Source organism: Chamaea fasciata, unplaced genomic scaffold, assembly GCF_029207755.1.
Source record: "Chamaea fasciata isolate MVZ Bird 193981 ecotype frontalis unplaced genomic scaffold, bChaFas1.0.hap1 SCAF_4, whole genome shotgun sequence".
NCBI classification, from domain to species: domain Eukaryota; kingdom Metazoa; phylum Chordata; class Aves; order Passeriformes; family Sylviidae; genus Chamaea; species Chamaea fasciata.
Window position 1 is genome coordinate 1,708,916 of NW_027094089.1, and position 27,274 is coordinate 1,736,189.

Here is a 27,274-nt window from a genome sequence, read left to right on the forward strand (position 1 = left end):
CTTAGCAGAATCCAGCTGCTTTGGCCTGGGTGGCCAGTGAAAAAGAGCTAAAGCTAGAACATTCCAAGAAGGTGGCTTTATACTCGGGCTTCTGCATAAAACCCAAAACAGGAGAAAAATGTTCTTTCATGGGTCCAGGGAAATCATAAAGAAGTGAACTTGCCATCCACAAGTCCATGGGCTCCGAAGGGTTCCCTCACACCTCTGAGTGCTAAAGGAACTAGCGGACATGATTGCTAGGCCCCTCTCAGATTTCTGAGAGGTCATGGCAGTCAGGAGAGGTGCCACAATGCTGGAGAAAAGCAAATACCACCCTGGTTTTCAGAGGAGGAAAGAAGGAGATCTCAGGGAGGTACAGGCCAGTTGGTCTCCTCTTAATCCCCAAAAAGGGAATGAAACATTTCCTGGAGGCTACCCCCACACACAAAGACGGTGAAGAGTAGTCAGCATGCTTAACTAACCTGATTGCCCTCTATGCTGAGACTTGCGTGGATGAGAGGGAGAAGCTGAGGATATTTACCTGTGGCAAGGGTTTTGACACTGTCTCTGGTGTTGTTCTTACAGGCAAGCTCAGGAAATGTGGGATGGATGTGTGGACAGTGGGGTGCCAGTTGTCACTGCAACTTCACTGTCCACTCATCTAGCTCATATTTCTTGAGCTGCGGATCTCCGAGGGTTGTAATCGGTGAAACAGGGTCTCTTTGGAGTAGTGGTCGTCCCCAATTGTTGAGTACTGGTCCAGTATTGTTTAACATGTCAATCAGTGACTTGGATGAAGGGGCAGATGCCTCCTCAGCAAGTTCCCTGATGCTGCAAGGGGTGGCTGATAAACCAGAGAGCTGTGCAACCCTTCCAAAGGACTTCAACATGTTGAAGAGGTGGGCAGAGAGGAGCTGTCTGAAATTCAACAATATGTCCCATTTTGGGCTCCTCAGGACAAGAGAGGCAGGTAGCTCTTGGAGCATGTCCAGCGAAGGGCAGCATGGATGGGGGCTGGAGCATCCCAATTTAGCAAAAAGGCTGAGGGATAGGGCCCGTTCAGTCTGGAGAAGACTGAGAGAAGATCACATCAATATGTATAAATATCTGAATATCTGACATCGCAAGGATGGATCCAAGTTCTTCTTAGTGATGCTCAGTAACGGGCAGAAACTGGAATTATAGAAACATCCACCTCAAGATGAGGAAGAAATTCTCTACTAATGGAGCACTGGAGCAGGCTGCCCAGAGCAGCTGTGGAGTCTCCTTCCCTGCACTACTCAAAAGCAGTCGAGACAAAATTCTGACTGCCATGCACTACGGGGTCCTGCCTGAGCAAGTAGGCTGGTGACGTCCAGTGGTCTTCTCCTGACCTGTCTGTTAAAGGGGAAGAATACTTTCCCTGAAGTAGGTGAATCCTGGAAGGAAGGTTACTCTTTAACCATCTGTTGTTCTGCTGCACGTAATACCACCGTGCCAACTGTACCTTCATTGTATGTAGAGTGTAGCTCAGCCAGTTATGATTAACAACAAAGTCAACTGGAGCTGGTTCAAGCTTTTCCTTTTCTTGTGGAAAAGTTAATTACTATTGAATTTAAAAGTAAAACTTATGTTGAAATACAACTTCTATGAATGTGCTTGGTACTCATGTCCCTTTCCTCTTCACCTTTTTTACCTGGAGACATGCTCATCTATCTGTATTCACAGATTGAAAAGATAGAGCCTGTTTCAAAGTAGCATCATTTGCTCTAAACTCCCAAGGTGTTTCTGTGAGTGTGGTGTTGAAAAGACAATATTCAAGTGAGATCTTTTCAAGGCTAAATAGAGTGTAATAGCAATCCTGAGTGGAAGGAGCCTTTCTGAATACATTCCTGTATAAAGCTGGAGTGTGAGGAAGGTGAGCTGGCTTGCACAGATAATGCGTTACTGTTCCTATTATGTAGTCTCTAAAGTTCTAGAGTTTGGTTTGATACGATATTTTACAGGAGAGGAGAAGCACACTGTATTATCTCTTTCTGCTTTTGTTCTTTTTAGGCAGCCATTGTGCTTCCCAAGAAAATAGTCCCAGCTTTGTGTGTATGTTTTTACAAGAATAACACTCTGCACTTGATTTTTTTGAATTTTATCTTAATGGTTTCTGAGTATCTGCAATTTCTCAACATCAATTTCAGTTCCAATCCTCTCTTCTACGGTGCTCACCAAATCCCTCTGGCTTTGTGTCAACTGCAGATTTTGTAAACATACTCATTAGTGAAGCAATTTAAAAGACTGTTGAAGATAACCATGCCCAGAATGGATTTCTCTGGTACTCTGAAGTGTCTCCAGTTATTAAGCATTCATTCCAGGGTGTTGACCTGTTGTTGTTCTGGCATCCTGTTATCTTCTTGTGTGCCTCTAGTAAGATGATTTGTTTTCTAGTTCTGGCTCTTCCTGGCCTGTTACACAGGCTGCTGCAAGTGGTCAAATATCTTTTGTTCAGTGGAGCAAACCCAGAATTCTGAACTGAAGCCTGATTTCTTGGAGAGTCCATTTTGCTGTTCTTCTGTGGTTAGTAGTGCTCCTATGGCAAATGTGAATTTACCCATCTTTAAACGTTCTCTGAGTTTGCCGCTTAAGTAAAAGGCACAAGTAAAATCTATCATTATTAACCTGTTCTGGTGTCCCTTTTTAGAGTCATGTTAATTACAGTTCTACTACCACTGTAGAACTTTGAATGTACTAGATTGTGAAAAATAATTTTTTTTTTTTTCTGTATGATTACAAAGACTATGGTGATTCAGTTTAGTCCAAGAGAAATACAAGTATGGAGGACAGTGGGTTTTTTCTTCAAGTAAGACTCAAGTCAAGCCACTATTCAAAGAATGGCATATAATACATACATGTAATATATACTCTAATTTGGAATATGCTGTTAGGTTAGAAAGGAAATCTGTTTAGGCAGTGAATATTGTGGACCTATGAAAAACATGACTTGCCCTGAAAATTCTGTATAAATTACAGCTACACACCAGGAAAATCTTATGACTGTTTGATTAGTAGAATTTCCCATAACTTTTTTTTCTCCTCCACTTTTCTTTCCTCCATTAAAATTTGAGTCGTGTTCCTCTCTTTTTTTCTCACAAGTGTGTATCTTTGCACTTTTCTCCTTTCTTTTTTTACAGTTACCTATTTTTTTTTATTTGCTTTATGTTTTCCTCCAGATTTTTTTTCCTTCATCAGTGCTGTTTATGCCAGTATTATACAGAGTGACTACAAGGTGGAATTACACTACATAAAAAATACTCACTTTTATAAGTTACTACTCACTGTTTAAACAATGTTTGAGAACGAATTATGACTACTTTCTCATCTTCAACTTCAGGCTTTGGTTTCGCCCAGATACGAGCATGTTTAAGGCAGTGGGATCTAAGTAAAGCTGAATTTGGCAAAGATTTTCTCACTGCTGTTAACATGACTTTCATCCTCCCTAAATATGTGGGGTTTGTCATACTTAACTTCATCATATGAAAGGGGATATTCTTATCCTGACAACCAGGAAAAAAATGGCACAGACAGAAAAAAAACTCTAATTCTCATTCTCTGAAGAGAAAATGTAGGGATTTTTTCTGTTTGTTTTCACTATATTTTTCTGGGTCCTGTTTCATAATGTGCTTAGTTTTCAGATTACGAGATTGTGAATCCACAAGCAAGGCACAGATTATATCGGGGGGGTTTTTTAATTCTTGAGCAGTAGAATATGTGTGCCACTTCTCATCCTGGTATCTGTTTTCAAATAATACAATAACTGAATACAGTTAGAACATACTGGTAAATTTTATAAATCAGTGCACTACATGAAGTAGCAGAATATTTTAAGATTCTCTTCTGCCTAAATGTGTAATGTGTGAGACAAGTCCTGGAATGTCTCATTAGGCTTCTTATCTCAAAAATGTATTTTATCAAAAATTAACCTGGTGAGTAAGATGATAAGGAAAAAACAACAGTAAAATTGGGAGGGAAATGGTCTACTAAGAGAGAATTGTTTCAGTGTTTTGTTAGATATGTTCTCAGTGTGCAGGGACAATTTTGTTGTGTACCCTAACAGAATTTTCCCAGGAGAGTGACTGCTGTCTGCTCAGTTACACAATTTGATCAGAGTACCAAAGGCAAATAGCAGATCTGGGATGAGTAAGATTTTCTAGAGGCTATCAAACACCTGGATAAATTGGAGCCATCTCTGCTGCTATCTGCTTTCAGAGTAGTGACAAGATAAAGCCCTAAGGGTGTTCTGTTTGTGCTCCCCTATGAGCTCATTGCTAACTGCTGTAGGTAAGTAGGACTCTGGAGATATTTTTATTTTCTATTTATACTTCTTCCTTTCCAAATCAGGTGCATGAACATGAAATACAGCTGCTCAAGAAGGAAGGTATGCAATTTAAGACGTACAGTTTTGTTTTCAGCTGGTCTTGTCAATATGCAGACTTTTTCTAATTTAGTGTTCACACTGGTTAGGGTATAAGAGTTGTTTGCTTCTGTTTAGCTGTAAACAACTGATCTTGAAGCCAGAATAAATCCTTCATCATGGGATGATGTACAGGACAGGCCATTCAGTAATGCTAACGCAAGAAGTAGATGTCAGCTTTCTGCAACTGTTGTTTGCATGAGTCGCTGCTGCTAGCAATCTGCTGACACAGCAATTTGTATCACCACTTTTAACACAGAGATTCAGAAAAATCTGTTCATTTTGGCTGGGGAGGTAATTTGGATGTGCTGGACATGACCCAGATATGTGCACTCACAGCCCAGAAAGCCGAAGGGCTGTATGCAAAGTAGTGTGGCCAGCAGGCAGAAGCCCTCTCCCTCTGCTCTGCTCTGCTCTGGTGAGGCCCCACCTGCAGTGCTGCATCAGCTCTGGGGGCCCAGCACAGGAAGGACATGGAATTGTTGGAGCTGTCCAGAGGAGGCCACCAAAATGATAGAGGGATGGAGCAACTCTCCTGTTAAGAAAGGCTGAGAGAATTCGGTTTGTTCAGCCTGGAGAAAAGGTGACTTTGAAGTGACCTCATTGCAGCCTTCCAATACCTGAAGGGAGGCTGCAAGGAAGGTGCGGAGAGACTTTTTACAAGGACAGACAGTGACAGGATAAGAAGGAATGGTTTCCAGCTGAAAGATAGTAAGTTTGGATTAGATGCTAGGCAGAAATCCTTTCCTGTGAGGGTAGTGAGGCATTAGAACAGGTTGCCCCCAGTAGCTGTTGATTTTCCATCTCTGGAAGTGTTCAAGGCCAGTTTGGATGGAGCTCTAAGCCACCTAGTGTAGTGAAAGGTGGTGCTGCCCATAGCAGAATTTGAAGGTAGGTAATTTTTAAGGCTCATTTCAACCCAGGCCATTTTATAATTCTGTGATACGAGCCAAGCTATTGCATTTTAGCAATGTGATAGGTGAAGGCAACTTTTCATCCAGCAAAATAGGTGATTCCAGAAAAGAATCATCCAATCATAAACAGGATATAATACAAGGGATTAATTATTGTAAAAAAAATGTAATTTCACGTAGTCTAGTTCAGCCAGGAACATTTCTGTGTTAAGAAGATAGCTGTGTTCCTTTTAGAAATCCCAATGAGTTGTTCAGCCTTTTTACATGTTTCCTACTTTATTGCATAGAAATTCTCCTACTTAGCTTGCAAGAGTTTTGTGTTCATTGTTGCAGCAACTTTGCCTGCTGTCTGAGAGCTAGAGGCTGTTTCCCATCTTGTTCATTGACCTGTACATGTTAAACTTAACAAAGTTACAAAGCCTTGTTTTAATACCTGATGTTTTAATCTAGCTGTGAAACGTACTTGAGTTAACTCGAGTTAATTGTGTGCTTGACAGCTCTGGGTAGGATAGTGATAATGATACTTACTGTCCAGTTTGTCTTGTGCAATAAATGATAAGTTAGCTGAGACGGCTAGGAGATAGATAGCCTCTGGCAAAGAAAGTTCTCAGAACTGCTGTAACTACAAACTGTCTTCATACCTTGGAAATTCTTCATGCTTTGAGAAACTTAGGTATAAATGCAGAAAAAAAAAGTCTGTCAGTAGATGAAATTGTGAGGCTCAGCACAGATTGTTCTCACCAGCTTTGCCAGAGACCTTTGAAAAATTATTAGACTCTTCAAGGTTCTACTAGGTTCAAACAGTGCTTCTCTAATTAACAGCTCTGACAGAAATGTTAGTAGTTTGAAATAAAATATTTTAATAGGACACTACCCCTTGGATAGGCTTCATCTCCCATAAATCGTAAAACATGTTCCTGGAACTGGCCTGTTAGATTCTTAAATGTTTGTGGAGATTGAGGTACCGGGTCTAAGTTTGATGGTGCTGTTCCAGTTTAACCTGTGATACCTGAGGTGTGGGCATGGCACTGCTTCTTAAGCCAAAACCATGCAGTCGCCCTGCACTATCCATGAAGAGAAAATCTGGCTTGCTGAAGGGACTTTTCATGATGGGACACTCCATTGTCCTGGCTGACAGAAAGCAGAATGGTCTGTGTGTTAGTAAATGTATAACAACATAAGTTATTAATAACTAGTAACCGCTGCAGGAGTTTGCTGCAATGCTTATCAGTCAGAGCCCTTTATCCTTTGCCATGCACTCTCTAATGCTCAGGTGGAATATAATGTATATGTGAGACTGTTATCACAATCAAAACATTGTTCTAGTCCACACCTTTTTTTTTTTTCCTTTTTTTAGAATTTTTAAAAGCCTTTATCAGTCTGGAAGCCTCTGTCTCAAATGTAGATGTGTCTAGCCTTGTAGTTTTTCAATTCTTTTCCTAAAATAGAGAATAATCATAATTATATTTTAATGAAAAACTGTTAGTAGCATTATAAACTTTACTTTTAATGCATTTGGTAACTACAGAAGCATAATTGGATGCTACTTTTGTACAGTGTTAAAATAATCCATTTCTGATACGAAGATACTGAGAGGCTTTAGAAGCGTGATACACAGAGCTTATCAATGGTTTTCAAATATTTCTGTTGTCAGCTGTCACAAAACAGAAATTGTTTTCTTCCTTTCACTTCCTCTACAATGTATAAAACACATGCGGTTAACCAGCTGTTCTGAATTTCCAAAAATTTACAACTTACTGGAAATACCTGGAACTCTTCTGCAAAATTGATGAGGACTTTTTCTGCTATAAAATTTGTATAGAATGATTTGCTCAGAGCAATAACAAAATAGAGCAAAATAACTGTCAGATTAATCCCTGCGTCAGAGAGTGGGAATCTGGCAAAAAGTTGTCATCACTTGTTACCTACCTAGTTGTAGAGGTGTTATAAATTGTCTTAAATGACATAACAGTACTTGAAGGGTATTAATATTAGACAATGAGGAGAAAGATGCAACTGAATCTTAACATATTAGTATCTGGAAGAAAGTAAATGTTTAGTACCTCAGAGTTCATTTGTTCAGGATAAAAGATGAAAATATCAAAGAAAATAAGCCACCATGCAACTGTGGATTTGTACTGGAGAGGTGTTTGTCTAAAAGGGGTTTAGCTCTAGTGCACTTGCTGATTTCAGTAAATGTAAAGGGATGCATTTAAATGGATCATCTCTGATTAGAAGTTTTGGAATGCAGAGTGATCCCACTCCAGGGAGGCCAATGAGCTAGGTAAACATACAGTCCTTAGTTACAAAAGGCTTGATATTAATATTCTGGGTGATGAAATTAGGTTGTTGTGTTGTTGTTATTATTACTAGATTGTCAATTATATAAATATAAATTCTGTCAATCGTTTCCTGTATTATTTATTGGCCCACTGTATTTACTTCCTATTTAGCAAGCAAATGGATTTTTCTGAGTGAGTCAGGGGTACAATCCTCTGCCTCACTATTGCCTTCATGCATTCTAATGTGTGCTAACAATAACATTAAGGACAATGGCTGTGCAGCTTTTGCCCCTGACTGCTATCTGCCTTCTCACCAGGCCCAGAATGCTGAACAAATTATCAAGCAAAGCAGGCTGTCAGTGTGGTATGCCTGGGTATAAGTGTACATCTAGTTCATGACATTTGGGTTCATGAGTGTTAGTATGTGTGGTGTACAGACTGGTAAGCAGCACAGATGCATAATTATGTTAAACTTTCTCAGGAGTCTTTCAAAAATGCAGAGAACCTGAATTCTGCTGGTGAACTGCTGAACCTGTGCTAAGACTGGATGCATTAAGGATAATTACAAGGAAGAAAACAAGTTTGTGAGTGGATAAATGCAAGCAGACTGCAAAGAGTAATAAGACAACCATCCCCCAATGACCAAATAAAGTGACATTTAAAAGTTAACTGGAAACAAGTACTGTAGTGCTGTGAAAGAAAACACCCCAGGGACAAGGAAACAAAGATAATCAGTTACAAAAAAATAAGCTAATATAGCACTAGGTGTAAGGGATATAATGACAACCCCCAAGCTAGCAATGAAGATGCAGTTGGGTAAGGACTGAAACAGGTATGAAACACGTGGAAAACTCTTGCGAAGTGTTCATTATCCTGCACCACTGGTAACAAACCAAGCTAATTTTTTTGTCATTAGGAAATTATTAGGGGCATTTTTGTTAATTAATTATTTGAAATTTATTGTCTTGTTTGCACAAGAGGTGGTAATAGTTCTTGCAACAGGAAGATTGTTTTGAAGTAATGATGAAAGTTTGTCTCTTCCCTCTTTCAGCAATTCTTCCCACATCATTCCCACTGTAGTCCTGCCTCTTCAGGAGTACTTGCAAGAGGCTCAGCTTACTACTTCTGCCATGGCACAGGATAACCAGGAGAAGAAAAAAAATCTTGGTACTTTTGTTAATCCTGTTTGTTCCTGCTGCTGCCGTGCATCCCTCTAACTCTTTCCGCAGAAGCCTAGGTTATGCAAGTAGGAACTAAAACCAACTCTTCAGGTTGTGTAGGTTGCGGAAACAACTGATTTTTGCTGTGTTGTCTGAAATAAAGCAGGTAGTCTGCTTTTCTAAGTTGCTTCCTACTTTGCTGGGGCCAAAAGCTATTTTTTTCCCACTTGTGAGACTCTGAACAGGCCGTATTTTAGAATTTAGGAAAGAGCTATGTTCAGAGCAATCTAAATAGAGATTGCACAGGCATGTCTGTTTCTGAAGCCACTGCACAGAGGGAGGACTTTCCAGAAGAACCCCTGAGAGCAAAGGTGTGGCATAAATCCCTGCACAGGGCAGATCCAAACTGGAATTTTGACCCTAAATGCACTAACAGCATGCTAAATTCAGAAACCATCCCAAAAGTTAAATAGAAATTTTCCGCTTAGAAACTAGTTGGCTAGTTGGACAGACTTCTACCTAGTCTTGTTGCCTGGGAAATCGACCTGCAAAACTTATGCTTGTCACAGCATAGAGTTTTTAAATAAAGGAGTTGGACCATAGACATGAGTAAGGGCAATAGCAGCAAGTTGTCATTCCAGCCCAGTTATCAAAAACTTGTGGACTGTTGAAGAATAACCCAAACACACTGGAGACAGTGGGGTTTTTTCTGCTACATAGGCAGCATCCACAAAGAATAACACTGACAGGATCTGAAACTATTGCTCTGGCAAATCTAGAGATGAGTCGCCGTTATCAGCATCAGTGATACATCCACTGCTATTCCTTGCTTCCTATTAAATACGCAAAATTTTGGCTGCTTTGAAGAATGAATGATCCCCCTAAAATATTGCTCCTTCTGCATACCCATTCTTTTTCCTATACCTAGTTCCTATGGGTTAGAGTGGATGGGGGTTTTTTATTTATTTTGTGGGCTTTTGTCCCTGGTTTTCTTTGTTTATTTGGTTTTTGTAAATCTGCCTTTCACCGTACTTGAAACCTGATTACTTGCATCTGTGTTCCTAGCTGGAATACATGGTCTGCCTAGAAGGAAAATGGCTTTTTTCTTATGTGAGAGAGAAGATGAGGAAGCACAAGCAGAGGTAAGAGTAAGAGAAAAGTCATAATGGAATAAGAAACAAACCAAGTTAAAACTGATTTATGGGAAAAAATTCAGACCAAGGAATGTGAAATGGAGGTTCCTGGTGGTTCGTTCCTCATGGCTGCTGCAGGTTTTTCTGGTAGCTGGAATATAACTTCAAAACTAACTTCTGTGCTTTGTTTCATCTGATAGGTGTACTTGGAACACCCTGTATAAGCAACTTCATACAGAAGCAATTATGATTGTAGTTGGTTAGAGGATGATCTTAGGGATAAAGAAGACTTAATAGAGGTTGTAAACAAGTAACATTTTTATTGTGCTGCCATGGCTCATGTACGCTGTTATTTTTTTGTTTTGGTTAAAGGACTGTTATACCAATTTGAGAAACGAGCATGTTAATGCTTCTGCAATTGTGGAGAGGCTGAACTGAGGGTTAAGGCAATCCACCTTCAGAGATCTCAAATTTCAGTCATTATGAAAGTGCTTTTTCAGAGGCATAGCTTATTCATTTCAAGGATTACATTGTTGTGTAATTTTATTCAAAAAACAGCCTGGCTGTTAGTAGACACTGGTGAGTAAAAAAGTTGTTGTTAAAAGGACTGTGATTGTGATAGTTACCACAAGCTGTGCAACGGACCATTCAGCCTACAGATCAGTTTAAGAATGGAGGTCTGCAGTTATATTAAAGTTTTTATTTAGTGGCCAGGCTTTGCCAGAGGCCCTCTTGAAAAATCAAAGCTTTGGTTTCAAGAATTGGCAAAGATGTTAGTGCAGATGGGACTTGAAATGTCATAGATGGAACCTTTCTTACTTTGTTTCTGAAAGTATACATGTGTGATCTGGGTTTGTCCCTCTTTGGAAATTCTTTTATATTTAACTCAGATAACAGCAAGTGAATTGCTGCCAAGACATTATAGAACTATGCTGCACATAGCTACCATATTTTCATGTCATGACAAATACTGCTTTCACTGTTTTATTCTACCTTGGCTTAGAGAAAGCTGCATTAAATTGCATTGGAAGCTACACTGAGTAGACTGTATTGATACTCCTGTTCAGATCCCTTGCACTGGCCTTCATATTATGTACTCTTGTCTTATGGAGCCATGTTAACATGTTGTGGTAAAATTTCTAGCATGCCATGGTGGTGCATTTTCTCCCCCAGTGTTTCCTTACATCTGCAATTATGCTGTGGAGAATAATATGCTTGTACTGAAAATGTAATTTGGTCAAACACCTAAATTCTTGCAAGTTAGATAATCCCTACTTTGAAAGCATAAAGACAGCATGCAATTTCCCTGAAAGAAAAAATAAATTAGTGGCAGATATATGGACAGCACACAGAGGTCAACTCTTGATCCAATCATCTAGGTGGCAGAGATGTTGAATCTGTGTTGATAGAGTGAGTTTCTTCTTTCAGCTCAATAATTTGCATTAATTATTTGATGGGAAGGAGAGGGGTATTTTGAAGGTATTCCATAAAACAACCATGGTGAACAAGAATCTTGACAGGTAGGTTTAAATAATCGTAGTTTCAAATTTGCGTTCTCTTTAGTAAAAATTCTTTAAAAAACAAGCCAAGAACAGATAGTGACAATAAATACTGACTTACCTTACCCTTGAAACAGTTTGCTGAGTAACTTCACAAGGTGGAAGTGTTTGTAGGAGGATGTACTTTGACTTTAAATACAGGCAGAGCTTTGTAAACATATTCAAATCACTGTACACATGGCAGCTTTGTTTTCCCCTAGAACCTAAGCAAGATGGGTTATCTATTACAAATCTCATGCAACAGGTACATTATTGTGCAATCAATACCTTAAAAGGTTTGCTAAAATACTTTGCAGTTTTCTTTCTAACACCACAGAGGTTCTGCTATCCATCCAATCACAGAGTTTTGCATTACAAAGCTATTTTGGTGCCATCTCCAAAAAGCACATTGTGAATGTGCTGCAGTGCTGGGTCTTGCTGATTTGCCTTGTAGGTGGATGCTGGCTCGGTGTCTGTGACTGTTCAGTTCCAAAAGAGCCATTTTGTGCTTGTAGGGTTAGGGTTGTTTTTTTTTTTTTTCTTTGCAATATGATTCACAGCCCACTTTCTTCAAGTTTTGTCACCCACAACTACTTTTTGGCCAAATTTAAGACTGAAAAGAGGGGACCCAGTAGTGACTGAGTCACTTCTGTTGTGTGCCAACAAATTGCTCGTTTGCTGATTAGCCACCTGCTTTGGATCTGGATTATATCCAGACCTGCTCCAGCTGGCCTGAGAATGGGAATGTCAGCTGTAGTCAAGGATACCTGCAAAGCACTGGGAGCTGCAGCAAAACATCTTTGAAGAGAAGCCCAGGAAAAGGCAAATTGAAGGGAAGGCAAGGGAAAAATTGAGGCAAGGAGCCAATTTCTGATCTCAGCATCACTGATGTCACCAATACGAATTTGGTCCACAGAGTGCTGAGGAAATGAGAATAGAAACAGGTCAGAGGGAAAGGTGACAGACTAGCACAGGTGACAGCAAGGGGAAAAATTAATCATGTCTCAACTGTAATTTTAATGGCTACTCTGCTTTAACACTTGAAATGTCTCTTACTCATCCAGGAGCATAAAATTAATACAATCTTTCTGACAGTCTGCTTGTTTTTCATAGCAGCTCCAGACAGGGATTTTTACTGGTGGTGCACTCATCTACAGATCCATTTGAAAAGCAACATGCTTTTCAGATCTAATGAACAAGAGAAGGTTTAAATCTCCTAATGCTTCAAGTGAAATCCTGTAGTAACAAGCATCCTTATACTTAATATTTTCTTTCTTGTAGTGTTTTACACATTTACAAGGTTACAGCTTGATTTGCTGTGAATATCAACAAGTTTAACTATGCTTTAGAGCATGTTTTTGTAAAAAATTGCTACAAACACACAAAAAACTATCTTTCTGAAATATTTTCACTTGAAAATGGTCATGAAACTCTACTGGTGAGTCAAAAAATTAAAATAAAAGTTTGCTGCAAGGATTTTTTAGTTGTTTCACTAGACTGTTCATTCTAAAAGTAGTTTTTCTTCTAAAATAAGGAACAGAAAGTATGCATGAAGAACCTCTCACCTGCTTTCAAGTACTCTTCAATCTAACAGAGTTGTGATTGATTTATTATTTGTTTATAGTGAGTCCATTCTAAATTCTTTCCTTTTTTTGAACATTTTCCCCTGGAAAGTTGTTGGTTTGGGTTTTTTTGTTTGTTTGTTTTGTTTTGTTTTACTTGGTTTGGTTTTTTGGATTTTTTTGGTAGATTGACCAGCAATCATAAAACTAAGGCAATTAGCCAATTCCATGTGTCTAGGTACCACAAAGGTTAATATGATTCAGTACTCATATGATACATTGCAGTTACTGCCTTTCACTAAAGAGGAATAAGGCTTTGGAATTCTTTGCCCACTTGAATAGCAGCATAATTTTTGGAAGTGTTTGAGAAATCCCACTAAACTGAGGGAAAGGAAGTAATGTCTCATATTCCTATTTGCAGATACTTAGAGGCCTGATCTAGCAGTAAGGTATGCTATGTTTTCTGACTGTTGCGTTAGAAAGTACAGGAGTGTTTTGGTGAATTTTTTTTTTAACTGTGAATTTATAGGAGATTTGTTTTGGCTTGAAGCTGACAAACTTTGTCAAGTCTGAAAAATCTCCTCTCGCAAAAAAGAGGGGAAAAAAAGGCAAAGAAAATTCTCCTTCCAGTTAGTTAGAGTCTTAGACATAACTAAGACAGATACTGTATATTAAAACACAGACATACCCCTGCCCCTAGAAACAGAACTGTCATCTGAGATCAACAGTTTACATTAACAGAGATATTTGAAATTCTCATTTCCAGATTTTTCTGTTGAAATTTGATTTCTTTTGTTGTTTATTACCCCAGCCACCCAAATTTGGGAGTGGAAGCAGTGTTACAGCCTCAGACAAGCCCCTGTTGAACTGCTGCTCATACAGGACTGTCCTTGTATTTCAGCAGCATTGCCTGCTGAATTTAACACTCATCATGTTTACTCATTTCCAGCTTGAAACCTAAACAGAGCAGGTGTGTGATTAGCTAATTAACACAGCCAGATGAGCCTTTTTAAGAATTAATCTAAGTATAAAATACTTTACATTCAGATTCCAGTTTTTAACACTGCTGGATGAGGCCATTCTCTCTTCTCAATTTGGAAGAAGGTTTAGTAGGAATAGATATGTATAAGGAAGTCAACAGGATTGTATGATACTCTGTAATGATAGTCAAAGCATGTTATTCAGCAAATATTTATATTTAAGATTAAGGGAATATCTGTAAGTTTTTGCAACTCAGTTCCAAAGTTGAAGAAATTTCAAAATGTGAGATGTCTTGAAAAAATTTCAGAATGTGAGGTGTCTTGCTGTAGTAAGTTTATAAAATACCTTAATCCTATTATTTTGGAAAAATGAATATAACTGTTCTTTGTTTTTCATTTTTATACTTGCATTTCTTGTGGAAATAATTTTTTTTTTCCCTTAGCAGCAGCTGGAGCTCAGTTATGCTTCGTATTTTCCTGGTAAAATTTGTCTAAGTACAACCATTAGGAGCAGAAATTTGCATTAAGCTGCTAGTATAAACTTTAGTATGCTATAAATGCAGCCAGTCCACTTCTTACATGGCAGCTTCTTTATTAGTCCACTCCCTACAGTTATCCTTCTTGGAAGAGTGATCTGCTCTTTGTTGTATGCTTTGCTAAGAAATGTGAGTGAAAACCAGGATGTGACTGTAAAGGTTTCTTCCCTTCAAGCTTGACTGGCTTTTCTTTATAATGTCTTTTTTTTATTATTTTTTTTTTATTTTATTTTTTTTAAGTCTGCTCCTTCAAAGTTAGCCTTCTGCATTTGGCTCGGAGAAGGAGTCACGAGATGATCATGTGCAGCACACCTCTGTGCTTCCCTCTCAGCAGTTCCTCCTCTCCTATCTGGCAGCTGCTGGATTGGAGGTGAATGCTGTCCTGCACTGGGTTGATCCAAACCAGATTCCACTCCAGCTGTTTCCAGATAAAAATAATCATCTTTCGAAGTTGAGGCTGAAGTGAATTGCCAACATTTGTTAACACGAAGCATAATTGTGAAGATGTGCATTGATGATGTAGGACCGTAAGTCTCAAATGGTCTGATTTCAGGCAAGTGTCTTAAGGAAGACCCTTCAGCCTCTTCTTAACATCCCTTATATGCCCCTCATTGAGAAGATCCCCCTGGTGTATGAATTGCAGCCAGGAATAAGGAGGACATATTAACTCTTGAGATGACAATTTGGCATGACCATGACCAGGGTCTGTGACTGACACCATAGTGGTGGGGTCACTCTTTTCTCTTGCAGAGTGATTTATCACACATTAAATGTGGGTACTCAGGCAGAAAAGTTCCTTGAATCGTAAAAAGATCCTGAAATCCCTAGTAAAAATGTTTCTCTGAATTCTGCAGTGCAGAATGATAGTGGATGAATGTGAAGTGTATGTATAAGGAATGCATTTTAAAAATCAGGTTTTCTCTAAGGATAGGAGTGTATTTGGCCTTGTAGGAAAAATGGAATTTTGCACCATCTGAACAAGTATTTTTCTGTTGGCAATGCCTGCTGTTCCCTAAAGGGATCATCTAGTTGCTCATAGGATTTTCCTTTCATTTGTTGCTTGTACGGTCTCACAGTTTCTCTAAGAATAAGAGCAAAGACATTGATACTTCAGCCTCATCTTTCTAGCTCACAGAAGTGACAGAGAAGACAAGATCCTCTTTCTAAGCAAGAACATTCCATTTTCTAGCTTACAGACCACAGACAATGCATGTGAAATTGCTTGAGAAAGTTCTCATGATTTCTTGGGAAAGTTATGGAAGAGCTGCTTCATTCTCATTCTTTCTTAAATCAGGTTAATGTAGAAAGCAGTCTTTATATAGCTTGAATCAAGGCACAGTATTCTTTAAGTTGTCTGGATGCTTCACAGACTCGTGTAAAATGATTTAGAAATTTGTATCTTGATACTATGTCAATACAATATTAGCACAAAAGAAACTATTTTGGATGTTTTTATTCTATCCTTCTTGTTCAAATTATTTGATTTTTTGACAGATTTTCAATCCAGTCACTTAGTCATTCCTGTAACTTCCTGTAGTTCAGAGATTCCTAGATAATATGCCGCAAATATATGGAGTAGTTGGAGGTTAAAAGAAGTGCCAAAATCTGTTTTAATCTTCACCATGGTTTTAAGTAAGAAAACCAGAAAGGCATGCTTTAAATGCAAGCTGAAAGTCAAAGATGCATTTGAAATTTAGGAAGTGCTTGTATAGCTTTTTGAACCCTCCAGGAACTGGATTTATACATTAAATATTTACAATGTAGCCATGAGTCCTTTTGTATTATGGCTTCTTCAACTTACATCAAGTTTGGTTGCAGGTGGAAGTTATTCCTTCAGAGTTTTGGTGATCTCTGAGTGTCATTGAAGTGGTGTATTGCTGCTTTCCCACAGTGACTTGTAAGTAGCTCTTTAATGTAAATACCTATATTGTTTCACAGCTGGTGCTAGTGGTTTGCCCATAATAGCTTCATATTCTTTCCATAAACTGTAATTCCATTGTTTTTTCCAAAAGATGGATTTTCACTCCTGCAAAAATATGGCTTGTAATAGGCTGGCTACGTGTTGTGTCATGTGCTTCTCAAAACTTTTTAGAAAGCTTTCAGAACAAAGATGTTTTTAGAGAAAAATATTTTTCAGCTTTTAGGTATAACTACACCTCCAGATATAATTAGAATGATTAGGCTGGTTTTCCCTAATTTCAGTAATTTCTTAGCATTTTTGCTCTAACGTTTTCCTAGTCATTGTGGCAGAAGGAGAGAACTTAGCATTCTTAATATCTTTTGATGATCTGTGTCATTTAGCTTTTTCTGATGCATCTGCCATTGCCAAGGAAAAGGAAGTTTTCATGGCTGGGGCAGGGTTTTTTTTGTTTGTTTGTTTTTTTTTGGGGGGGGGGGTTTGTGGTTTTTGTTTTTTTTTTTCCCTGCTTATCTTTCTGACTGGAAATGTAACGCAGTATGATTCCAGCCAGGAACACTGATTTGCACAAGGCTTTGGGTATTAGTGACGTTGAGCACTATCTGAGCGCAAGTTGCTCTGAAGAAGTCTATGAAAAAAAAAGACAACCAAATAATTTTATGAGACTGAGACTTCCACCCCCACAGCTTCAACTACCTACAGAGGTACAGAGAAAGTATTCTTCTTTGGGTTAGTTTATTTTCTGAAAAATTAATGGACTTAATTTTAATTATCATAGGTTTAAAAATGAGGATGAAAACTACGCAAAAATCTCCTACCAGTTCTTGACATCTGACAAGATATAAAATGAGCACTTTATGTCCAGGTAGTACAGTTGGTAGCATCACTACTCTTAGAGTAAAGAATTTCTTTATAATAGCTAATCTAAACATGCCCTCTTTCAGTTTAAAACAATTGCCCCTCGTCCTGTCACTATCTGCCCATATAAAAAGTCTCTCTCCCTCTTTATGATAAGCCCCCCTAAGGTACTGGAAGACTACAACCAGTTCTCCCCAGAGCCTTTTCTCCAGCATGAACAAGCCGAAGTCTTTCAGCTTGTCTTCACAAGAGAAGTGCTCCAGCTGTCTGATCATCTTCTGATCTGACTTTTCCTCTGACTCTGCTCCAACAGGCACATGTCTTTCCTGAGCTCATGCAGCCCACTAGGTGGGATCTCACAAGGGCAGAATCCCCTCCCTGGCCCTGCTAGCCACCCCCCTTTATGGTGGAGCCCAGGACATGGATTCTGGGCTGTGAGCACACACTGCTGGGTCACATCCAGCTTTTCATCCAGGAGAACCCCCAGGCCCTTCTCCACAGGGCAGCTCTCAATGAGTTCTCCTCCCAGTCTATACTCATATCTGGGACTGCCCTGACCCAGTGGCAGCACTTCACACTTGGACTTGTTGAACCTCATGAGATTCCCATGGACCCACTGCTTCAGCTGCTCCACTTCCCTCTGGATAAGATCCTGCCTTTTCGATGTCTCAGCTTTGTGTCACCTATAAACCTGCTGAGGCTACACTCGATGTCACTGGGGATGTCATTGATGAGGATATTGAAGAGCACCAGTCCCCAGACCTCTGTCTGCCCTGAGAAACACATTCCTCACCAGCCTCCCCTTGGACAAAGAGCCATTGACCACAACTCTCTGGCTGTGTCCATCCAGCAAATTCCTTAATCACTGAATAGTACATCCATCAAATCCATGTCTTCCCAGTTTGGAGGCAATGATGTCATTAGGGACCATAAAGGCCTTTCAGAAGGAGACAGAAGACATCTGTTGGTCTTCCAGTCATTGCTGCGTCACAGAAGACCACCAGGTTAGTCAGGCATGATTTTCTCTCAGTAAAATTTGCTGGCTGCCTCAGATCCCTTCCTTGTCTTTTCTGTGCCTCAGTATATCTACAAGGAGTATTTACTCCATGATCTTCCCAAACATGTAAGTGAGGCTCACTGGTCTGTAGTTCCACAGATCTTCCTTTCTCCCACGTTTAAAAATGGGAGTGACGTTTCCCTTTTTCCAGTCTCTTCGCCTGTCTGCCAGGACTTTTCAAATATGATGGAGAATGGCTTGGCAACATCAGCCACTTTTCTCAGGACCTGGAAGTGCATCTCATCAGATCCCATAGACTTGTGGCTGTTCAGCTTCACCAAGAAATTCCAAACCTGTTCTTTGCTTACAGTGTGAAGGACTTTGCTCCTTCAACACCTACAGAAAGGACCAGGGACTTGAGAGATGTGGGAAGCCTGGCTGCCAGTGAAGACTGAGGCAAAGAACTCAGTGAGTACCTCAGCCTTCCAGCAGTACACCCTTATCACCAGGGTGGATACACTCTACTTGGCCTTTCTTTTCTGACCTATGTTTGTATAAAATCCCTTCTTGTTGTTCTTCACATCTCTTGCCAAGTCCTGTTCCAGCTTTGCCTTGACTTTCTTGATGCCATCCCTACACATCCAGATTATATCCCAGTACTCTCCCCAGGTTACCTGTCCCTGTTTCCACAGCTTGTACATTTCTTTCTTACTCCTCAGTTTGATGAGGAGATACTCACTCAGCCATACCAGTTTCCAGCCTGCCTTCCATGATCTTCTGCACACTGGGATAAAGATCTCTCGTGCTCTAAGAAAGCTCTGATCAGTCTCTCTGTTCTTAAGGAAGGTTACCTGGGGGACCACATTCACCAATTTTTTCCAACAGCTAGAATTCCACTCTTGCGAAGTTCAGGGTATTGATTTTGCTCCTTGCCAGGCCCAAACTCCTTGAGATCACAAACTCAACCAGGGTACCTAGTTACAGCCGAGGCTGCCCCTGATCTTAACTCCTTTGATGTGCTTATCTGCTCCATCAATGAGAACCAGGTGCAGGTAATGTCTTAGGTTAGTTTTCTAATACCTGCACCAGGAAGTTGTTCCTTACACTCCCCAGGAGTGTCCTGGATTGCTTGCTGTATTCATTTCCTAGCAGATGACCAGGTGGTTGAAGTTCTCCAGCAGGATGAGAGCTTGTGGGCATGATCCTTCCTGTGTCTGTCTGACCTTTCCTTAACATTGAGCACAACACCCCTAACCCTCCTTCCCTGCCTGTCTCTTCTGAAAATCTTGTAGCCCTCAGCTGCAGTGCTCCAGTCATGTAACTCATGTCCCATCTTTCTGTGATAGCAATTAGGTCATAGTTTTCTAATTCCACCATGGTTTCCAGCTCATCTGGCTGGTTACCTGCACTGCATGAGTTGGTGTAGAGGCACTTCAGCTGGCCTATCCACTTCCTCATCTTCTGGGAAGAGCCCTCTCTAATTCTTTTGGGATGATTTACAGGTATTTCTCTGCTGTCCCCTAAAGTGCTATTGTTGCTGGTTCCTTTCTGATAATCCAGTAGAGCATCCTCTTTCTCTACTAAATGTAGTTTAAAGCTCTTCTAGTATGTCTTGCCAGCTTGTTTCCCAGAGTAAGTGTCTGAATGCTTCAGTACCAAGGCTTGCTTAAGCACAGCACAGAGATGTAGCAGTATTTATAAAATGTATTCCCAATTCTGCAGAACCCTGAAGGCCAGAGCATGCAAAACCATCTGGAAATAAAAGAAAGGAAGGAATATTGTGCTGAGTCTAATGAGGCTCATTCTTTTTTTATGAGAAAGCTGTTGAACGTGACCATGTGCTCAGCAACAAACAATGCCTAAATAAGCAAGTAAGGCCAGCTTCTTAATAATGATAATCAAGGGCAACATTTTTAAAAGCGCAAACTACTAATTACAGAAATATGGGGCCTAATCTTACAGTCTTTCCCACAGGGAGAGTTTTCTTGGCTACACTAACAGTGCTCAGCAGAGTAAATACTGGAATCATAGAATGAGTTGTGTTAGAAGGGACCTTAAAGATCCTTACAGACTCTTTGCCATGGGTAGGGACACTTTCCACTAGACCACCTCAAAGATTGCTTGGAGCTCCATCCAGCCTGGGCTTGAACACTTCCAGGGATGGGACATCCACAGCTTGTCTGGGAAATGTGTTTCTGTGCCTCACCATCCTCCCAGGAAAGAATTTCTTTCTCATATCTTAACCTAAATCTACTCTCTTTCATTTTGAAGCCATTCCCCCTTGTTCTGCCACTAGAAACCCTTGTAAGAAGTCCCTCTCCAGCTTTCTTCTAGAGCTCCCTTACACACTGGAAGACTTTTTAAAGTCTCACCAGAGCCTTCTCTTCTCCAGACTGAGTAATTCCAGCTCTCTCAACATGTCCTCATAGGAGCTGTGTTCTATCCTTCTGATCATATTTGTGACCTTCCTCTGGACTTGCTTCAACAGGTCTGTGTCCTGATGTTGGAGCTCCATTTTTCTACATTTTTTATATTGTTTCCATAGGTGATCCATTTATAGATGCAGGCAAAAAATATTTCATTTTGCCTTCAGTCATGAGGGTGATACTTGGACTTAAAAGCACAGTTTCTTTAGGAGTTCTTGGAGCAGATTCAAAGCTGACCAAAACTCAGGTGTTCCCAATTTCATTGTTGTTTAAGGTTTCCCTCCTGCAGAGTGATTTAAATTGAGCTGGCAAACTGAGTAGATGAAAACAGGCAGACTTTCATCTTATTTCCATTGTTTATGACAGATTGGGTGGTGCCTGCAGGAAGGTGCATGTATAAACAAGCTCTAAGGTAAAATACTGGCAAGTCTGCAAGTGCTGAAAATTGAGCATGCATCACGCTGAAACGATGCTTCCTCAACAGAGAAAAACAATCCTTGTAGATGTTTGTCTCAGAGAAGTTTCACAAGATGTCTAAGATTTTTGGGAGAAGTGATGCAGATGCCAGACTTGTTAAACTTTCTCTAAAGATTAACCTGTACCCACCGTAAATGAAATTAGGTTTACTAGCTAGTAATTCCTTACTCTCAATAGGCAAAGTATGTTCATTAGTTTTGGTTAATTGAAATGTGTTAGGTAAATTTAGATGAAACTCAGCCATTTTTCCTTCACTACCAGTTCTTCACTACTGCTGTAACAATGTTTTCCACAGTCTTCAGATTTGCAAAAGGTTCTTTTTCTTGTAATGCTGAAAAGTGGGAATTTTCTTCAGCTACTGCTCAACTTTTTCTGTTGTAAACCCTCCTTTCAGAAAGTACATCCAACTTCCTGCATCTCTCTGATCATGAGACATAGTATAACTGTGCTACACTTAGTTTTGTATGCTGAACAGGTATTTTCTTAACTTTTGCAAATACTTGAAAAATTTTAATTTCATTCCATTGTAAAATTTCATTCACTGATTTGGGTAAATATGATATTAACCAAGATTTTCCCTTTCTCTATAATTTTTGGAAAATGAGCAAGTGTTGCCCTTGTTTTGCAGGCTGGCAGTTCAGGACAGAATTGTTAAGTCATTTAACATTAAAGAGTTTAGATGCCTAGAAACTAATGGAAGCATGGAATCCAAGAGGGCAACAGAGCTTTAGCCACTGATGCTGGTGGGCATTTATAGCAGAGTCAGGCACAGCAGGTTGCTCAGTGCTGTGTCTGTCTGGTTTGAATGTCCCTCGGGATAGAGACTACCATCCTCTCTGGAAAACCTGTTCTTGTGTTTGATCACCCTCACAGTAATTTATTTTCCTTGTGGTTAAATGGAATGTCTTCGTTCGATTTGTGCCTACTGCCTCCTCTTCATTCCCCGGATATTACTGGGGAGAGCCTCAATTTTCTTTATTCTCTTCCGTTGGGTGTTTACACACATTTATAAGACCCTCTTGAGGCTTCTCTTCTTCAGGTGGAACAGTTCCAGCTCTCTCAGCCTCTCTTTGTGTAAAAGGTGCTCCAGTGTTTGTGTTCTGTCATCAGACTCACTCCAGGATGCTCAGGGTGGCCCAGACCTGGACCCAGCATCTGCAAGTGCATCACCAGTTCTGAGCAGGGAGAAAAGACCTCACATCTTGGCTTAGTGGCAGTGCTCTTCCTAAAGCAACCCAGGATACCACTGGCCTTTTTTATTTCCTCAGGGGCACACGCAGGGTCAGCTTGTTCATATTCAGATCTCCAGCAGGTTTTCTGACAAGCTGCTGTTCAGCCCCTGTGTGTAGCCCCACTGTGTGGCAGACCCATGTGTGTCCAGTTTGTGCACAGTCCTTTCCAAGTGTGTAGGCACCTGAGCTCTCATCATAAACTGCTGTAGGTGTGTGTATCCATGCCTAGGCTGCAGCTGGCTTGACAGGTCTGAGGACTGCTTTGTAGGTCATGCCCAAGCCTGCTCAGAGGTTCTTTGATAAGTTATCCCTGTGCCTACAGCTCTAAAGGGATCCAGTGCTGTGACTGTGTTTTTAGCTTGCACCTGAATGTGTCCTGCATAAAAGGGAGCAGTTGTGAGCATTTTCATTCTTAAATACAGCTGCCAGTCCAGTTTGTTTTGGGGTATTTTTGGGTTTGGGGGAGGGGGGTTGAGGGCGGGGGGATTGTTGTTGTTTTTGGTTGGTTGGGTTTTTTTATGCAACCAGACTTGCTCAGCAAACAAGGAACCAGGCTTCTTGGTCTTCTGCAATTTCAGGAAGTTCAAAATCACAGCTTCCAGAGAGCCCAAGTTCAAATTAACTCGTTTTCTTTTTGAGCCAATGCATACACGCTGTTGATCAGCCCTGGCATGACAGTACTTTCAAGAGCTCAGTCAGGCTGGATGCTGTTTGAGGGCCTGCAGGAACAAGCTGTCTTTCCAGAGGTGCTCTGATTCCATAGCAACTGTCACTTTACAAGCAGACAGATAGCAACTCAAGCCCCTGAGCCATCCCACTGCCCAGAACTACTGAGGCTTTACTAGTTCCAGTAAACATTAGAGTTGCACTAAGCCTGATGCAATCAACTGCAACTCCAGTGACTTCAAAGGCTTTTGTCCCACTGTCACCGTCACTGAAATGACTATTTCAGTGACAGTGAAGTAATTCCCATCAAGTACAGATTACTTAGAAGCTTTTGGATAGAACTCAACCGTACAAGTTAAACCTATTTGTCAGAACTATGATCAGTGAACTGAAGACAGGAAGGCAATCTAATTTTACAGTTTTATTAAGATGTGGTAGTTGGACATGGCTACACTATGGGTAAATTCCTATAGAGAGCTTCCATTACAAACATGAAATACTGTCCAGGGAAGCAGGACCAGGCTATATTAAAAAAATTAATTTCAAGCAATTTACCTCCGTTCATTGCAAAAGCAATTCATCTTGCAGCCACTGCATCAAGAAAGATAGAGAGGCATTTGTCTTTCTTCTGAAAATGTAACACAACAGTGAAAAAGCAAGGGGCATACCAAAGGCCAGACTGAAAGGACTCATGGGTTTGCCAGATGGATCAGAGTTAGGATTGTCTGCCAGTTACTGATCTGAAGCCTTTGTACTGGGTCTGACTGGGAGGAAGGTCATTTTCACCATAACAGCTGCTATGGTACTGAAAACAGACCAACATTTCAGACACTGCTGAACAGCATTTGTGCAGCATGAAAGCATTCTCTGCTCACTCTTACCCCCAGTGAGTAGAATGGAGTGTGAGAGGTAGGGAGAGCACACAACTAGGCACATGACCCAAACTGACCAAAGAGATTTTCCATGCCCTGCAGTGTCATGTTCAGCAGTAAAAGTGAGGGAAGAGTGGAGTTAGGTAGGTTAGCTGTCTATTGTTTGGGAACTGATGGGACATCAGTCTACCATGGGAGGTGGTTAGTGATGGAGGTGGTTAGCTCTATCATGAGCTCTTGAGGGTTTTTTCCATATCTTCTTCCACTTTTCCATTGCCTGTTAAAGTGTTCTTACCGTGACCCATGAATTTTCTGGGATTTGCTCTTTCCTTTTATCTTTCCCCATAAAACTGTCTTTGGGCATGAGGGAGGGAGCAAGTGTCTCTGTGGTGCTTAGGTGCCCCCAATAGTTTAGCATAACTCATGCAAAAATCAGTTTTCAGGACAACTCTTTAGGTGTGTGTTTAAAACCCATGAATTAACAGAACTGAAGCTTTTTGTGGAGTGCTGTGTTTTAAAGTCTGTGGAAGCAGGGAGCATTGAACAGGCAGAGAAATTCCTCGCATTTTTCTGGAGAGCACCATGTGGAGTGAGGCAGGGCCTCTGAATCACTTCAGTCCTTGCCTTGTGTTCTTTGTCTTTCACAGTCAGTGGTGGTGTCTAATGGGACAGCCCTTAAACAGCAGCCACCATGAGAAGGCTTTTTCAAGAAAGATGAAGACTGCTAATAGCACTTTGCTTGCCTGTTTCAAACCATTGTGTTCTTTTCCGCCTGAAAGTTTTACTGCCCATTTGTGGATCTCACGTTTCATGGAAGGCTGGCATTCCTTTCTCCTAAGAGAAAGCTGGAAATGTGAGGAAACCTGCAAAACCATGATTTTGAATATCAAATGGTCAAAATATTTGAAAAAGTAAATTTCAGAGGGAGGTTCCACGCCCATAAAAAGCCAGTTAAGGAAGTAGAAATGTATTTATATGTTCACTCCCCATTGACCCTCCAATGGGAAGCTGCTATAGTGTGTTATCATTGCAGCCAGTGCATCTCTGCTCTGCGTTACCTGAATGCAGGGTCAAGTTCTGTACTTTCTAAGGATTGAATACAGGGAGCACAGACACAAAGATAAACAGGGCCTGGCTGGGATGGAGTTAATTTTCTTCCAGATGCTGCTCTGTTTTGGGTTTGTGACTAAAGCAGTGGTGATGGCGTAGAGTTGTGACATGGCTTGTATGGCATTGGGGCTTTCTCTTTTCCCAACTCTGCGTCAGCAAAAAGAAGGTTAGGGGAGCTTGAGATATTTTGAGAGGATGTAACCAAGACAGTTGACCCAAATTATCCAAAGGGGTATCCCATGCCATAGAATATCCTGGGTGGGGAGGGTTTGGGTTTTTTTGAATTTAGACATTGCTTGGACACTAACCAGGTGTCAATATCAGTGTGCTTGTGGGAGGTGAGTGGTTTCTTTGCATCACTGCCTTTTTTTTTATTCTTGTTTAATGTTGTTTTCTTTTTTTCTTCCTTGTTTCTTCCCATTTATAACTATTTTTATCTCAACCCCTGAATTTTCTTGCTGTTGTTCTTACTATTCTCTCCTTGTCTGACAGTAGGGGAGTGCTAAAGTGGCTGTGTGGGGCTGACGTGTTAACCAGCATGTTGACATCCTAAAGTAATAGTCGTCTGTGGCATGTGCCAGGCAGAACTCACACAGGACCTGATTTTCACTCATATGCATGAAGTTACTCATGGCTTAAATGTTTGTTGTGTAAGGCCTGAAAACAGTAAAGAGGCACTGAGGCTTCTGAGAGGGAGAATGGCACGGATGAAGCCTGTAATATTTAGATAAAGTAATTTTTAATAACTGGGAAATCTTACATTGTGTATCTGTAGAACTGCTTTTATACAGGTGCTTCCTGATGTAGTTTGCAAGTAGCCATCAATCTGTTCACCCCAGAAAAGAGTCTCACTTGCAAGTTTGTCTATTGACTTGTGACTGGTATCTCCATAACGAGATTTTTTAACAAGTTGTGGCAGGATGCCCCCCACCCTAGGAGGGCCTGTTACCTATCAGCTGATGCAGTAGCTCAGAGCACCTTCCCCCTCATATGCATTTGCTAATTGCTGAAATAACTCAATCTGGACAGCTTGTCTTGTAGCAAGTTATTTTGGCACCATGGAGGTGACATTCCCAGCTGACAACAAACATCTTGCCTTGAAAGGAAGACTGCAGGAAGACAGGCTTGAATTTCTGACTGACAGACACTTCACTTTACAAACTATAAAAGCTACACCATACTTCCACAAAGCAGACATCTTCTGCACATTACCTGGAAATTTGTGGGGATCTCTCCTCAAGGTTTGGGACACCTGTCTTGAGTTACTCTCTCAAGGTCTCTGTGTACCCCATCATCAATTTGGTGGTAAGTTACATTGGATCCTAATCCATACTATTTCTTTGCTAGCAGTTATATAGATACCTTTATGTTATGCACTGTTTTATGTAATCTATTAGTAGTTCTTTTGTTTTATCCTGTGTAGTAAGTAACTGTTTAAGGCCCTTTTTTTGGTTAATCTCCTGTCTGTGTAATAAATAACCCATATTATAATAAACTTTCTTTGCTATTCTTGAGAACTTGTGAGCCAGAGTGATTTGGGTGCAGGTCACCTAAGTAGAGCTGCTGTGAAAAATCTGAGCCTGTGGCAGGGCTTGTTCAAATCTCTCACTCGGTCCACAACACAAGTGTATGAAAAAGGACTTACATTTGAAAAGGCACCAAGAAATTAACATGGTTAAAAGCTTTCAATATTTTTTTGCCTCCTGGACAGAAGGATCATGTATCAATAACAACAGAAAAAAAAAATAATAGAAAAAAACTAGCTTGGCTTTAAAGAAAAAAATTTTCTTTGTAAATTAGTAGAAAACTTGAATGCTGAACTTGAGCAAATGCTGTAATTTATCTGTTTATTTCCAGTTCTGTGCAGAAGCCAGTGATATCTACATTGCAACACTGCCTTAGTATAGCACTGTATAATAAGCATTTCTCAGTAATTGCTAGCATTCGTGTTACACAGCCACTAATACATTACCTTGGGTGCACTATCCCAGAAAATACTAAAATGTGACTATTTCCCACTTGGGAAAGCTGAGACATCACCTTAATCGTTTTTAACTTGATTTAATGTGCTCTAACCAATATCCTGTCAAGCTGACATTTGAATGCAGATAACATTGGCATATTTATACATGTATGTAAAATAAACATTTTGGTACTATTGAGAAGAAATAGAATATGAGTAGTTTACTAAAG

General features: G+C 40.3%; 1 long non-coding RNA gene across 1 annotated transcript in view; it reads left to right on the forward strand.

Moving 5' to 3' along the window:
• The first annotated feature begins 4,130 nt into the window (after window positions 1–4,130).
• Window positions 4,131–27,274, forward strand: part of LOC136288748 (uncharacterized) — a 46,104-nt gene continuing 22,960 nt past the window's right edge. The window contains exons 1-5 of the long non-coding RNA XR_010720566.1: window positions 4,131–4,384; window positions 8,668–8,783; window positions 9,842–9,918; window positions 16,344–16,422; window positions 26,111–26,386. This is a non-coding gene — a long non-coding RNA (uncharacterized lncRNA). The remainder of the gene's footprint in view (window positions 4,385–8,667; window positions 8,784–9,841; window positions 9,919–16,343; window positions 16,423–26,110; window positions 26,387–27,274) is intronic.